At 38.9% G+C, this 15034-nt stretch overlaps 1 long non-coding RNA gene across 1 annotated transcript in view; it reads left to right on the top strand.

Annotated features, from left to right (window-relative positions):
* Positions 1 to 15034, top strand: part of LOC110400029 — a 79765-nt gene that overhangs the window by 54743 nt on the left and 9988 nt on the right. The window contains exons 11-15 of the long non-coding RNA XR_002439545.1: positions 1999 to 2040; positions 3108 to 10893; positions 11163 to 11211; positions 14684 to 14736; positions 14923 to 15030. This is a non-coding gene — a long non-coding RNA (uncharacterized LOC110400029). The remainder of the gene's footprint in view (positions 1 to 1998; positions 2041 to 3107; positions 10894 to 11162; positions 11212 to 14683; positions 14737 to 14922; positions 15031 to 15034) is intronic.

Here is a 15034-nt window from a genome sequence, read left to right as displayed (position 1 = left end):
TCACAGCAGACTTTCAGATTTCAAGATTTCATCAAGAACGGCATTTTTAAAAATCTGTTACTTTAGGTCTCAGCTTTTCCAGTACTATCTTTAAACGTACATTTTGCATCATTTGGTTTATTCCTATAGAAAATTTCCCTTGCTCCATTTCCATTTCTGATGCTCATTTTACTGAAAACAATGTGTTCCCATGAAAGAAATGTAATTTGGCACATTTTCTGACAGAAGGATGCGTTTTCTTAGAAGATCTTTAACAAGCTTTAGATTTCAGCATAAATGTAATTAATCAAAAAAGCAATTCAAAGGATGGCTCTTTCTTTGTAATGCCAGTAAGGCTACTAAATGGCATGTCTGTTGCAGTTATGATCAAGCAGAACAATAACAATAAATCTATGACTCTATGAATAACACTGCAAAATAATAAGGGCAGTTAATTGTACAAAATTGAAATCCTTGGATTTTCCGCGTTTCTTCAGACAAGATCCAGAGCACATTGGGTTCAGAGAATTCAGTTCACGTGCATTACATTTTTACAAAATATTTCAAAGGAGAGGAATTCCTATCTCTTTGTTGTCTTATAGCTCAGGAATACAGCTCTGCCAGGTGTGGTTTGGCAAATAGGCAATCAGAAGTTTTCTGGGAAGTGCTTCTAATTTGCATTGGCCTGGCAAGGAAAGGTATGCCAAATCCAGAATCTCAGATAAACCTTGAAGAACTATAAGCTGCTTGACCCAGAATTGGCTTTGACATGAAAACACTGCTTGTAGAAAGCTTTTATCAGGTTTAATGCTTGTTGGGTGCACAGCTTCCTAGCTGCATCTTTCAACAGAGGTGCACACTAATGAAGCCTGTATTTTTCTGCTCATAAATCAGTAAGAGTGGAAAATGAACAGATGGATTGACTTTTCACAGGCATCCCCAGACAAGATGCAGGAGTGCACCAATTCTCTTCTTTCTGCCCAGAAAAATCCCTTATGCAAAGACTTTGGCATCTAAACATCATTACGTGCTCTTGTTAATTTCGGAGCCCCTCTGCTGTATTTTTGCTATTTTTTTTCTTCTCTTACGCACTGCTAACTAATTAGAGTAGGGACCTTTTACCATGTGTAGCACTGAACAATTTCCTCATTTATCTTCAGCAATGATTGTAATTTATATCATGTTTATAACAAGTTTAGTTTATTTTCTGTTGCTGAGGTTGAGCATCAGGGAAGATAACGATGGTATGATGACAGACATTCATAGGAAATACACCTTGTATTTTGAAAATATGTAAAGCTAGAGAAATAATACTGAAAATGCTTAAATAAAGAACACAACATCTTTTTCCCATTGATCTTAAAAATTTATTACAAACCAGTTGAGAAGCTTGCTCCAAAGCAGAAAATTTCTTGGGTAATTCCTGGGTCAGTGTAGAAGCCTTTTCTGCTCTTTTTCTAGGGCTACAGAACAGTCTGTGAGATGGTTGGTATCACCATTTGCTGTATTGAAGGCACAAGAGAGTCCATTAAACTCAGTGAAAAGAAACTGGTAACTTCATTGAGTCACTGGATCCACTTTGCATAATGGAATAAAATTGAAAGGTATAGCTGATTTTCAGAAAGATGATTAGGTCTAATCAGTTAGATAGGCAGTCCTACTAAATCAACAAACTATGACATATCTCCAAGTGCCCTATGAATCAAAACCCATGTGTATATAATTTAAAAGCTTATTCTTAAATTTATGGTTTATTTAGGATCAAAGATATACATGATGAGTAATGACTAACTGTTCAAGTTCCCATAAAATGCATTAATTCCCCAGAGAACGATACGTCTTCTTTAAATGAATAGAGGCTGACAATCAAGGATCACATGTTCCCCCAGCATTCTGATAAATGTTCTTTCTATTACTTCCAATAGGCTTTGATACATTAAACTGGATAATTTATTCTCAGTAATTTATCTTTGTTCTCATGGGTATCAGCTAATCTCTTCCTGTATCTTCCTCCTACAGAAATGCAGCGCATCAGCATCAGGAACAATAAACACAAATCAGGTAAGTTCAAATTAATATTATGGTGTCTTCTTGTTTAGACTAGAAAATGAGTAGTGAAGAACTATGCATTATATCTTCTAAACAGTGGGAATTCTGTACATCTACACTACTGATAATTTCACTTTGTCCTTAATTCAGTTGATAACTCAGTCCTATAGAGTATTGCTATGGATAGTTCCCTACTGACTAAGAACAAAAGAGCAAGTACTGGCTGCATGGATTTTACTTTGTACTTCTGCTGCATTGAACATGGATTAGAAAGCTATGATATAAGAGAGAAGTCTGCCTTTTTTTAGGCAGTTTCAGAAACTCATAGCATTTGCATGATATTATTCAAACAACCATCTAGCCATCCATCCACTTGCTAAATAAAAGAAATTCTGGCTACAGCCATCCTCAAGTCAGAGCTTTAAGTATTTCTCATTTCCACATCATTCTGCAGTTTGTATAAAGTTAATTGGGTCTAGTTCAGTCCCAATAAATAAGGCCTAAAATCCAGAACTGTACTTTATTTTTTTCTTTGATTTTGCAAGTGATTAGGAATCTACACAAGGCATCTTAGATATTTTATTTATATAGAGATATATTATTTATTGTACATACATAAAATATATATAAAATATATATAAAATAAATAATATATATATATAAAATATTTTCCTGATGTTCTTTTCTGTAGCGGAACCTTCTCCTTCACAAAACATGGCTTATGAGGAAAATAAAAAAGGTGCACTGCCTCACTAAAGCAAATAGTGAGATAGAAGGAGAAATGGCTCTGATGCCAAGTGCTGCAGTCATAACCATAAATAGAGAAATGGGGCATTTCCAGATGCCACCCCTAAATAGATGTAGTCATGAAAAGGTGAACTCTTTCATCTGTTTCACTTCTCAGAAAGGAGAAGTGACTTCACTGGAGAGCTAGAGGAGAGTTAGAAGGATTGATTAATATAAACATGATCTATTTGGGTTAGAATATCAAAATACATAGGATATGAAGTGGGGAAGATGGATTAATCTTCTATGTAAATTGAAACAAAAGTCAGTTCTTTTCTTATGTGTCATTTCAGATGGAAGAAGCTTGCAGTGCAGTATTCTCAGTTTATTCACCACTGTATTGTGGAGAGGGGGGAAATGCCTCAGAGATATTCAAACTGCAGAAACCAATGTTGATTCCCAGTTTTCACTCAAGCTGTTTCAACCAAATATACCACAAGAGTAAGAAAGTCTGTGATAACAATATAAACTGCCTTCTTTTTTTTAAAACAAAGATAGTGGGATTTCAAGTAAATTTTCCATCTAGGTAGCACATTTCTTTAGGGATTAACAACGTTTTTGCTTAGGTAGAACATTCATTCCCCAGTGATGGACTGCTTTGATCATTAGAATAAGCTGCCACTAAGGTGTTATCTTGTTCTCTATCAGTTATTCAAGGTTGTTGAAAGAGGACTAAACCTCTTTTGAATATTAAGTATTCAGACGTTCTTTTTTACTACGTTCAAACTAGGAAAAGCAAAAGTGTGGAAACAGTGATCCTCTTTTGTCTAACTAATGGTTTCCAGTCAACTGGGAGTAGGAAGTACTGCCCCATATATTGACAAGTACTCCAAAGAGTTTTTCAGATGGAGGTATATCTGCATAGTGCTGTAGAGGCATTGTGACTATTGTGCAGATGCAGAAGGGGCATGGCTTGGCCCATATCTGAGCTATATCCTAAGGGCATTGGAACCCTTTGAGACAGCATGTGTTTATTATTATACAAGTTAAATTTCCATGCAGTATCATCTTCACTGTGAATAGGACCTGGGAGAATAAAACAATCTTTGGCTGCTGTAGTCTCTCCTTGCTATAGTGAATAATTAATCCTTGAAAAAAGGTGACTCCAGCGTTCTTTTATCATCTGTCAAAGTAGCTCTGGTACCATTCCATCTCTCACTCTACAAAAATTTAAGAAAATGAGATCTGGGGATGAGAATGTATGTTATTTCATATTGATATTACAATGTTGGTTTGGCAGGTTTGACTAAATTTCTTAATGGGAATGTGTGGATTGTTTTTTTTTATAATACTATGTTCTTGGACACCTAATAGTTCTTTTGGAACACTGATTTTAAAAATCTGTATTATTTCCCATCTCTGGCTTGCATCATATCCCCCAGCAGCAAACTGAAGGTAAACCACTAATGCTGCATGCCTTGTTCTCGTTTCTCCAAAAAGAAGCATCTGCTCTTTTGGAGCAGCAGAAGCTCAGGGAGGAGATCACAGTCTACCAGAATGTGTTAGCTTGGTGCAGCACTGACCCAAAGCTGTCCCCATCTCTCCCACTCCTCCCAAATCATACAATCATGGAATCATAAAGGTTGGGAAAGGCCACTAAGATCACCAAGTCCAGCCATCAGCCCATCCCCACCATGCTCAGTAAACCACGTCCCTCAGTGCTACATCTACCCTTTTCTTGAAAACCCCCTGGACTGGTGACTCCACCACTTCCCTGGGCAGCCTGTACCACTACTACTATGTCACTGCAAACATCCATGTGCCCCATCAGAGGGGTTTCAGTTGGCAGCCCTCTCTTCCTCCTCTCTGCAGAAATGGTGCCATCGCTGCCACCTGGCTTCACTCCACAACTCCAGGGCTGGGAAATGTCAGAAGTGATTTCTCCAGGGACCCATTCCAGAGCTCAAATTAGCAATGAACCATAAACTGATCAAACATAGGATTTTGGACTGAATTTATGATGGATTGCCCCAAATTTAATTTCTAGTTCTGTTTTGTTGCTACAAAGTTTCACCTCTAGATTTTCACCCAGGTAATTAACATAATGTTATTGCTTTAAAGCATGTCATTTGCTCAGTAACAGTCCCAATTACTCAGGGGTTACTGACTTTGGACTTCAAAATGCACTCGCTACAGGAAGTACGATGACCCTAGTTACTACAGAAGCATTCATGGATCAAAGACCTTGCAGTCAGCCTTCTCGTCCCGACCAATCATTAACCAGGGGGAACATTGTGGAGCTGCCACTGATTTTTCCTGAGTTACTTTAACAGTCTGACCACACAGCATGTTCCTTTGTCCTTAGAAGAATTCCAGAAGATTAGTCAGCTAAACCTGATAGGACTTGCTGGAGAGGACTTGGCTCAGCCTAGTAGGATCTAAGGTTGGAAATACTTTTAAGTGCTGCAATATCTGCCATATGTTCCCCATTCTTACTGTTTTTTTTCCATTAGCCCAAACATAGCAATAAACATTTTTTCCATATCTACTTCACTGAAAGTTTTATTGACCTGACATTGCAGCTGTGTAAGAGAAAAGAACCACAAATCAGTTTTTGTTTCAGCTATTGTCTTCGCAACAGGTTTTTGGATACTTTTCAATATAGATAGGGAGAGAAAGAAACGATGTGTAATTTTTCAGGCCAAAGAACTGGAAAGAAGTACAAAAAGATAGAATGATAAGGTGAAGCTAGATCAGGATTTAGCTGCATGCGAGTGAATAAGATGAGTGGCAGTTAGTTATAAAGATTGTAGTGAATAAGTAGAGATGGCAGAATGGTGGGGTGAGCTGGAGAGTGAGGTGTGGGCAAGTTTAAAGTTGAGAGAAACTGAGATCATTTCCTGCATCTGAGAGGCCTTCCTACCCTTCAGTCTGCTGAGGGGACAAGCTCAATGGGAATCTGAACTCCAGAGGCCATTTACATGGGCTCTCCCTAAGAGCTCGAACTGAATCTAGGCTACTTTATTGGGTGCTGACTTGGTATATCCACAGATGCAATATTCAAGGCAAAAGATTCTCAGCTGTGCTTCTGGTGGGACAAATCATTCCCAGAGTATTTCTCTAAATGGGGGAGCTCTGATGTGATGATCACCTAATGCTTTTCACCTGAGCAGATAGCCCTGGTTTCATTTGTAGTCAGATCTTATTTTGTATCACTAGGAAATGCATTTCTTCACCCACACAATAAATTAAAAAAACATACGCATATCTACAGATTCATTTATATAAGCACTACAAAATTGAGATTGTCAGGAAGCATTGCATTAAAACATTCATTCCTGATTAGAAGATGGCATGCTGAGTACTTCAACTCATTTCTCTCTTCAAAACAAGCTATTATTAGGGTATCTGGCCCTTCATACTTAATGAGAACTCTTCTATTGAGATGCAACAATGATGCATCCAATATAAAATTTTGAAAAAATTTTTTTTAAGCATTTCCTTGCAAAATAAAAGGCTGAATCCTGCTTTTTTTCAAGGCTCAAATAACACTGAATACATTGGTTTGAATCTGGATAATGCCATTTTCCCTTCGGGATCTCTTTAACTCCCATATGGAATCCAGTCCATTTTGCCACCCTTTCAGGTTAATGTCATGCGTCAAGGAGCATGGACTAAATCTTGCTTAGACCAGAAGACCGAGCCTTTTGGATACCAGAAGGAGCATATCCTATGGTTTAGAGGGAAGAACCAGGAAATATGAGGTCCTAGGGCTGGAATGCCTGAAGGATTAGAAAACAAATTTTCTTCTATGGAGCTACAATTAAATCCACCTTCCAACATGGGCAGAGGCAGCTGGATTTCAAGAAGACAGTGCTAATGGCCAGTTACAGATACTCGACTTCTTCCAGTGGATGGGTTAGCGAAAGCAGGAAAGAGGAGTAGAAATCACTTGCACATGGCTGCATGGGAGCCAGCAGCCAAGCTGGACTGAGCTTTCCCCACAGTAACCCTGAGAATGATCAGGCCTTGGTTTGGTGCATGCAATAGGTACTGATTTCAAAGGGATCTTTTTCAGTGAGCTTCAAAGCCTTGTGCTGCTCTTCCTGAGATCACCCAGTGGTCCTAGTGATCTCAGCCCATTTTAGCAGCATTTACTGCAGGTGGGTCTGCTCTCCCCTCCTCCTCCCCCAAATCAGAACGCAGCCACCATCTGTGATGTTACATCCCTCTGCAAAGAAAATCTGCTCTGCTTGTTCATGGTAACATTCCCTCTTTGTGCACTCTGCTTGGTTGATCATTTTGCCTACCTCAGCTTCATCAAATACTGCTTACATGATAGCTAGCGAAATCACAGGGATTGAATGAGCAAGAAAGTGTTAAAGGAAGAGGACTTTTGTTTCCTTTGTTCTTGAATTTGAAGTGGTTTTAAATTTAGAAAAACGCAGGATCCAAAAATGCATGAACTGAATCTACAGCCTATTATGACTAATGTGTTATAAGTACTCTGATGGAGGCAGACATTGAAAAATTGCTGCAGTCAAACCTGTGAGTATTAAATATGTTCTCTTACATGGTCTTGGATATTTCTTGAGCATGACATTGATAAGGGAAAACCACATCATGTCTTCATTGCGGATATAAAAGATAGTGCAGTATATATAGGTAAGAAATGGTTAAATAATATTTACTTTAAATGTGTATCTACAGAATTTCATGCAGATAATGCTCGTAAAAAAAAATGAGCAGGAAGTATTTTTGGTGTCGCGTGCTCTTCAGCCACGCCTTATTCAATGTTGTGTCACTCGTATTTCAAAGGTGATTTGTTCTGCGTATTTTGCAACACCTTTTGCCTTACATTTGAAATGCAGACTTCGGTGTCCTCTGTAAAATGTCCATACAATGAAATCAGGGCAAGAAAAAGAGGACCTGATCCTGTAGTGAGACTGCACTGTTGGAATGGTGTATTTTGCTGTAGCACCTGATATGCCTGAGAATAGTGTTCTGGGTTCGGGGACCACTTCATTATTGATGCAGACACTACTTGTTTGCACAGCCCCTTCTGTTGCTCAAGGAGGGCTAATGTGGAGAACACTGACCTCAGCCTGCCTCCTCGTTCCAGGTAAAACTGTGTTTGCATATTACAGAACTCAGCAGCCCAAAGATGCAAACTGTCACTGTGCAAAATTGCATTAACTTGTAAAGCAGTAAGGCAGTGTCCCTCAGGCCAAACTGCAGAGCTTCAAATCAGGGAGTAAAGTAGAGGTGAATAATAACATAGTAGCAAAGTAGAACAGAGGGAACAGTACTGTTAGTTCCTAGTACTCTTGCAGAGGCTGCTTCAGATGGCCACTGAAACAGCCAGCAACACAGCCTTGGTCTTTGGAGAACAGGGTCACGCTGCTGATAGCTGCTCCAGGTCTTCCCTCTGTACAGGAGATGTGTTGGCATTGTCATGACCACAGCCTAAAGGAGTGCAACTAGAAAGAAAATTTTCTTCTCCTGGGAGTATAAATGCTACTAAGAGTTGCAGTGCGTAACAGCTACCTAGCCTGCTGTGTACATTGCTGCTCTGATGTTTGAGAAAAGCAGGATTGGAAAAGCAGTTTGTGTTTCAGTGTTATGGCACATTGAATATATTAACTAATGAACCAACTGTGCCATTTTCCTACAGTTATGTTGCTGATTACCTCCATTTTAATATTAACGACTCATTCTGTTAGAGGATTCTCTGCTTTAAGAGAGGAAGAGAAATGCAAATAGTCTTCTGTGGTTGCATGCTCTCAGCCTCCTTCTGTGAATGTCCTATGGAAGTACAAGGATCAGAAATTCCACATACTAAATGATAATGGTGCAAGTCACTAAGAGATAACGTAGCTTGCCAGGAGTGTGCTGACAAAACCAAAGTAAGATACTGTACACCCTTAAGATTTCAGGCTACCTCGGCAACACTAAGAAACTTCAGTGATTGAAAATCATAGAATATCCAAGTTGGAAATGACTCATAAGGATCATTGAATCCTACTCCTAAGTAGGAAGCCTAGAGTCTAAACCAGAATTACTCTTTTCTTAAAACAAAAAAACAACACACCAAAATTTAAGCAACATTTCCTCAAACTAAATACAGTCCCCACCTCTTCCTACTTTTGCATTAGATTTCTTTTTTTTCTCAGAATGGACACAGCAGTGAATTACTTCCTCTGATTCATGGGTTGAAAATACTTCAAGTCTCTTTTTCAGTTTGAAAATGAACCTACAGAGTGGAAATCCAGGCTGAGTCAGCCTTTATGTCAGTTTTCTGTGAAAGAATCATCCTTATTTCCAATTATCTAACCCAGTGGCTGCTAAAGCATTGGTGCTTCTAAGTTACGAACATGAGAAATTAGTTCCTAAGGTAAATGGTCTTGCTGTGCTTCCATTTTCAAATATAATTCCACTGAAGGACACTTGATTTTGAAAGTGCAAATCAACATGGAGAACCTTCTTTGACATGAAGTGCTGTTGAGCACTGCTGTTTTATGAAGGACAAATTAAAGATCTCAAAACGTGATTCCTTCTGAGGCCACTGCTTGACCTCTCTCTGAATAGGTCTTGCAAAGATCTTGGCTTATCAAGGCAGCCTGGGGACCTTGACAAGCACAGATTTTTGGCTCCAGCAATGAGTTCAGAATCAGTACAGGGAAGTGCTGTGATTAGAAGCAGTGTGTTTGGATGAAATTCAGAGCTCTCGTTCCAACGCCATCCCAGGCAGATAATTTCTGGTACTTCTAAAACACTGAAAGAGTGAAATCTGAAAGTGAAGGATCTGTAGGTAGCGACTCCTTTGAGCACATAGGAAAAAGAGACCTTTAGGTTAGACAGCATCTCAGAGATGTCTTGAGAGTCCTGAGTGCTTATGTCTCTGTACATCTAGCCTGACATCATGCACTTCATTCAAAAGCTGTTCTCAAACGCAGTAATTTCATCAGTGTAACAAGATCGCGTCTCTGGTGCTGCATCTGCTTCACGCACATAAAAGGCACTTGCACTTCCTCATCACACTTACCCAAATGAGTAACATCCTCATTCTCACATGACATTGAGAGTTGCCCAGATGACGACTTGCTCGCAGTTACTGTGCCTATTTCCTGCACGTGCAGGGTTTGTATGTGCTATTGGGCTTTTCCAGATGTAGCTCATGAAGTAGAAGACCTACAGTCCCATTAGAATAGATGGAGACACAGGGAACTGGATGTATCGAAGGCTCTAGCTAGTCATCTGTGCTCTCAGCAACGACAACACCATGGATTTGCTCATTCCATCCAAAAGTGGACTTCCCATCAAAATACTTTGTGCATAGATTTAGCAAAATTTGTATGGGAAGTGCTAAAAATAATAATAGTGAAGCTGACAAAGTAAGAAGGATTTTGTGTTAATCTCAGGACAGATAATTATTCAACATTTCCTTCTTAGGCACTTTTCTTGATTTACTTTCTCATTTTCTATTTAATGCCAGACATTTTCTTTCACTGCCTTAATTAGTCCATCCGTAAGTACAGATTGGCTCAAAATATGCCACTTTATACCAAAGAAATATCACAGTAATCCTTACTGTATTACCTTTTACCTTAAGAGCAGCTGTTACTCTATTTTGAATTAATTTTTTGTTTACTAATGTTTTGCTTTGAACTCTCATTATAATACATATTTTTAAAGTGTGGCTTCTTTCTGTTTTTTGCTCTTCCTTCTTCAATAGTATTTTTGAAATTCTTGTAAAGTTTTGAAACACTTGCACTTGAATTTGTGCTTTATGCTTAAAAGAAAATCAATTTTGCTGTAAACCAAGCACATCTACATTTTCTTTTAAAAATGTCCTGTGTTAAAAAGAAACAATAGTATCATAGTCTTCACGAGACTGGGGCAAAACCTCTCTACTTGACAGAAGGTTGATGAAGTTGCAAAAAATCCAAAAAATCCTATGATTCATTAGTGTGATGAAACCTGCAATCTACTGGTATCACCAGGTATAGCTGTTCATTATGGCTAACATGTTATGTATATACAACCAGCACTTCCTTCTGAAAATACGATTCTGGATGTTCCATAAGGTGACAACTCAAGGAGGAAAGCTGGGACTATGCAAACCATGCTGGATGAGAGGTGGGTGACTAGTGTTTAGAAACAGAATGCCTATAATATGTGTGTCTTACATTTAATATCTAAGAGAGACCTAGTAATACCAATTCAAACGTAAGATAGTATGCAGATCCTGGTGTGATGAAGTAACTATGCCTTGCCTTTGAGAACATCCCTCCAAGGATGTTGCCTTCCTTTCAGTTCTCTGAACCCTTCAGAGAATTTAAATTAATGAAAAGCATTCCCAATGGATCACATCAGAGATCACATCTCTCTCGCATGTATTCCCACAGGGAGCTGCGATCCAAACTCTGGGGATGAAATGCCAGAGACAGAATCACAGTAGGTATATCTATTTTCTTATGCCCTTTCACTGAGGATGTTTCATATTCACATATAAAATAGCAGGTAAAATAAGTTTGGGTTCACTAAAGTTAGTTTGTTTTTATGTTCTACCTCCATAGAACTAAAGTATACCTATATGACTATTAATAACTGTTCTAAAAAAATGTTTTTTAAATTTTAAACAACAAAACAAAAAGAATACAGTTAAATCTATAGGAGGGATCACTTAGCTGTTACATCCCGAAAGCTTTTTTCATATGTTTTGAAGGAGAAAATGAAATTTGTTTCAAGACATTTCTTTGAAAAGTACTTTGAAAGCTTTTAAGAAACAAGATACAAAAGTACTGCGAAGAAGCCTCTAAGCAACCATATTCTTGGATTTGAAGTCAATGCCTTCCAGCAAATATCCCTAAATCTTACATTAATAATAAATTCAAAATTGATACCATCCATTGAAATAAAAGGGAAAATGTTGGGTTGTATATGTATATATAAATGATGTTTATCAGCTGAACTTGTGTGTTGCAATACACCAGCCAAAGTACTGAAAAAAACTCCCTTGCATTTGTACTGCCTGACACTTCCTACACTTGCTACATCTGAGCAAAAGTGCACTGAAAAGGTCTAGGGCTAGTGGGAGCCAGTGGACCTCTTGGTATTTAGGAAAATATCAGATATATATATAACAAAGAAAACACTTTAATTGAATCCAGCTATAACCCCATCAAAATCACCATTCCTTCAGGGCCCAAACCAGCTGCTGCTGATTTGCAGCTCCCTCTGGAAATGTTCTCTATACAGACTCCCAATTCATTGCTTTAGTTGGCATCTTCCATGGGAAAAGTTGTCTATTGATGTAACTACTCTGAATGGCGCAGGAAACTGGCAGCAAAACAGTATTGTTTTACTTGTATGTTTTCTGCTTTTCACCAGCAGATGAAGCTCTGCATTGCTCGAGCATTTCCTGTAGGTTCAGTGCAAGGCTTGGGTCAGTCTGCATAGTCTTAACTTAGGCCTAAGTTAAGGCGTCGTTCTGAATCAAATCAGGTCCATTTGTGGATGTTGGATGCAGAGTAAGATTTAAGAATACCTCCTTCAGACACCACATCTTTCCCTGTACTTGGCTTCCAAGTACTGGATTTTGGCAGTGGTGTTACAAAGAACTACAGGACTGAAGCAGCAAAGATTCTGGTAATCAGAATTCAGTCAACCTAGCATCTCTAGCCAGGAAATTCCATCCTAAACCTTTCATCCTGGGCAGAACTGTTCAGGCTGAGGTTAGACTGAACCAATCACACTGAAATGATGAACAGGCCCTTTCTAGCCTCTAAGTGTTTGACACAACGCACCAACATGTCAAAGTATTATGCTAGTTATTTTGAGATGTGAAGGTGAGAAGCTTTGAGGGCACAGATGGAGGAGACCTCTTTGGAGGACCTACTTTGTTTGAGAATGGAGTCGCACTGCCTACATTGGCTATGTGAAAGCAGGAGTTGGTACTTGCTGCCCCACACCTCAGCTTCACTGCAGTTGCAGTGGGGGAGGAGGAGAGCCCAGCAGGGTCCCCTGAATTCTCTTCTATTTGCCTTACCATGCTCTGCAGTCAGTGTGCAAGTTTCCCTCCAGGCACCACAGAGAAAGACGGCTTGCAGGGTCAGAATAATAACTCCTGTTTCTTTCATTCTGTTTGGCCTTGGTGGAAAAGGAAGTCTGAGATAGCAAGAAAAAAATCGTAACATCTATTTATTCAAAAATGTTGTTGCTGGAGATCCTGTCATTCTCTTCATTGTACAATGTACTCCTTTTTGGGGAAAAGGATTTGCTATATTATTTGTAAAAACAGAGTTGGAGACCTTCAGGGTCAAAAGAATTTGCAATTGCACATTTCATATCTTTTTTTCCCCCCATTCTCGTTAGTTTAAAAGAATATAAAAACATTTTTTGTTGTTTAGATATAATTAACTAAGAAATCCAAGTGACCCTGGGTTGGAATTTGAAAGCCTGCATTCAACTCAAACTTTTAAAGATCAGTTCATAATGCCTTAAACATTTGTGCATGAGGAATGATTTTATTTTTTTCCAGTCCTTCCAAGTGCGTAAGCATCCCTTTTCTTTATACTCAGGGCCTGTTTTCTCCTTGATATATCTTCTCATCTAGAATTTTAAAATTAATTATTTTTGTCTCATGCTAACAAAGAGAGTAAAGAGCTCTACACTGTTTGCTTTAATATTTTAAAATCTCAAGCAAACCACAAAACTGCAAGAAGCCACTTTAAAAGAGTTATATTAAACAAATGCTGCAGCAGGATTAAGTCCTTCTCCTTAAAGAAAAGCAAAATAAAAATGAAAAGGACTTTTCAAGTAACTATTGAACTTCCCCATGTAGAGATGAAACAGACTCTTCTCACCAAGACTGTTTGCATTAGTCCAAGTGTTGATCCAAAATAGTTGACCCAAAGAACCTGAACATCTTGGCATTTTGAGATCATATGTGAGGCCTTAATTTTGTCTCATGTCTAAGCAATGGTATTATGAGTCACCCAGTGTTCTAGCAGCTGCCTATTCAAGCAAGATATAGCACTGAAGAATTCTCTCTTGCCACTGACTTCAGTTCCTCCTCTTACCAGCTAGCCATTACCTGTACATACGTATTTTCTTCACATCCATTCACAATGTTTCCCTGTAGTCTAACAAGCCTATGCTCCTTGCTATGGAAACCACAAACTCACAAAAAAGCCATGTGAATGACATCCTTGTTATGTTCTGGTTTCAAACCTGCAAGTATCCCCTTCCACTCATTCCTTGGTTTTGTCTTTGCAACAGTTGCTAACAGAAACCACTACAGCGTGGGTTTATAAGATCTTGAGTTATGCCCTCATGTATTTTTGTTTCATGCACATTCAACTTTCCCAAACTTTACATTATAAAGAAAATCTCCCAGGACTGGCTACATTCAAAAGTAAAATTATTTGGAAAGTTTGAATAAAGTCTCATAAGCAGCTCTTAAGTGAGTCGAGAGAATGAGGAGCAAAGGAAACTTGGTAAGGTCAGAAGACACGATCCCGCTCCCACAGACGTCAACAGCATTGTTTCCAAAGTCCTCCCAGAGGATCTAGAACCAGGGACAGGGGCTGCTGTGCTTTACATTCCTTCTATAGACTTAGTTGCCAATGAATCTCGGTAGATTTACCAAGGCCAGATTCCAAACCCAGCAAGACAACAGACCGTTGGGTTCTGCATGAACCACATAACTAACCAGAGGACCCGTTAGTTTAGGTTTTTTAGTTGGTTCTCACTCAGCAAAGCACTACACAAAAAACTTGCATGGTGAAAATAGAGAGAAAGCTGGACACTCACCAAACCCTTATTTTGTGGCTGTCAAAGGCTTTGCTCTTTTCAGATTGTACTTTCATTTAAGAAAAAGCAAACAAACTATAACACCTAAAAACCCCTTGTGTTTCTTGTGCAGAGATCAGCACTCTTTGTCTTGGTGCTGGAAGCAGACTGCTAGCAATCAAGGAGGTAAGCTTATTTTTGCCTATATCTGTGCTGTAACAAGACCACTGCAAAGCTAGCTTCATGGTCTTTGCAAGACATGTCGGGGGTTTGTACTGGACTGTATCAATAGTCAAAAGCTGAAAGACTTTGTAAATTTCAGATAAAACTCTTGGTAATGCAGTTGTATCCTTCTCTATTTTTTTTTTCCAGCATAGCCCCCAGAAGAGAGAGCTGCTTCTGCCACATTGTGTGTTGTATTCCGTGACAGGCTTATCCAGCAGAACCAGGGAATAACCTAACTGGACTGAGACTGCAAAGGTAT

The sequence above is a fragment of the Numida meleagris genome, chromosome 5 (assembly GCF_002078875.1).
Source record: "Numida meleagris isolate 19003 breed g44 Domestic line chromosome 5, NumMel1.0, whole genome shotgun sequence".
Classification (NCBI taxonomy): Eukaryota; Metazoa; Chordata; class Aves; order Galliformes; family Numididae; genus Numida; species Numida meleagris.
Note: the sequence above shows the minus strand (reverse complement) of the source record. Positions and strands in the feature narration are given on the sequence as shown.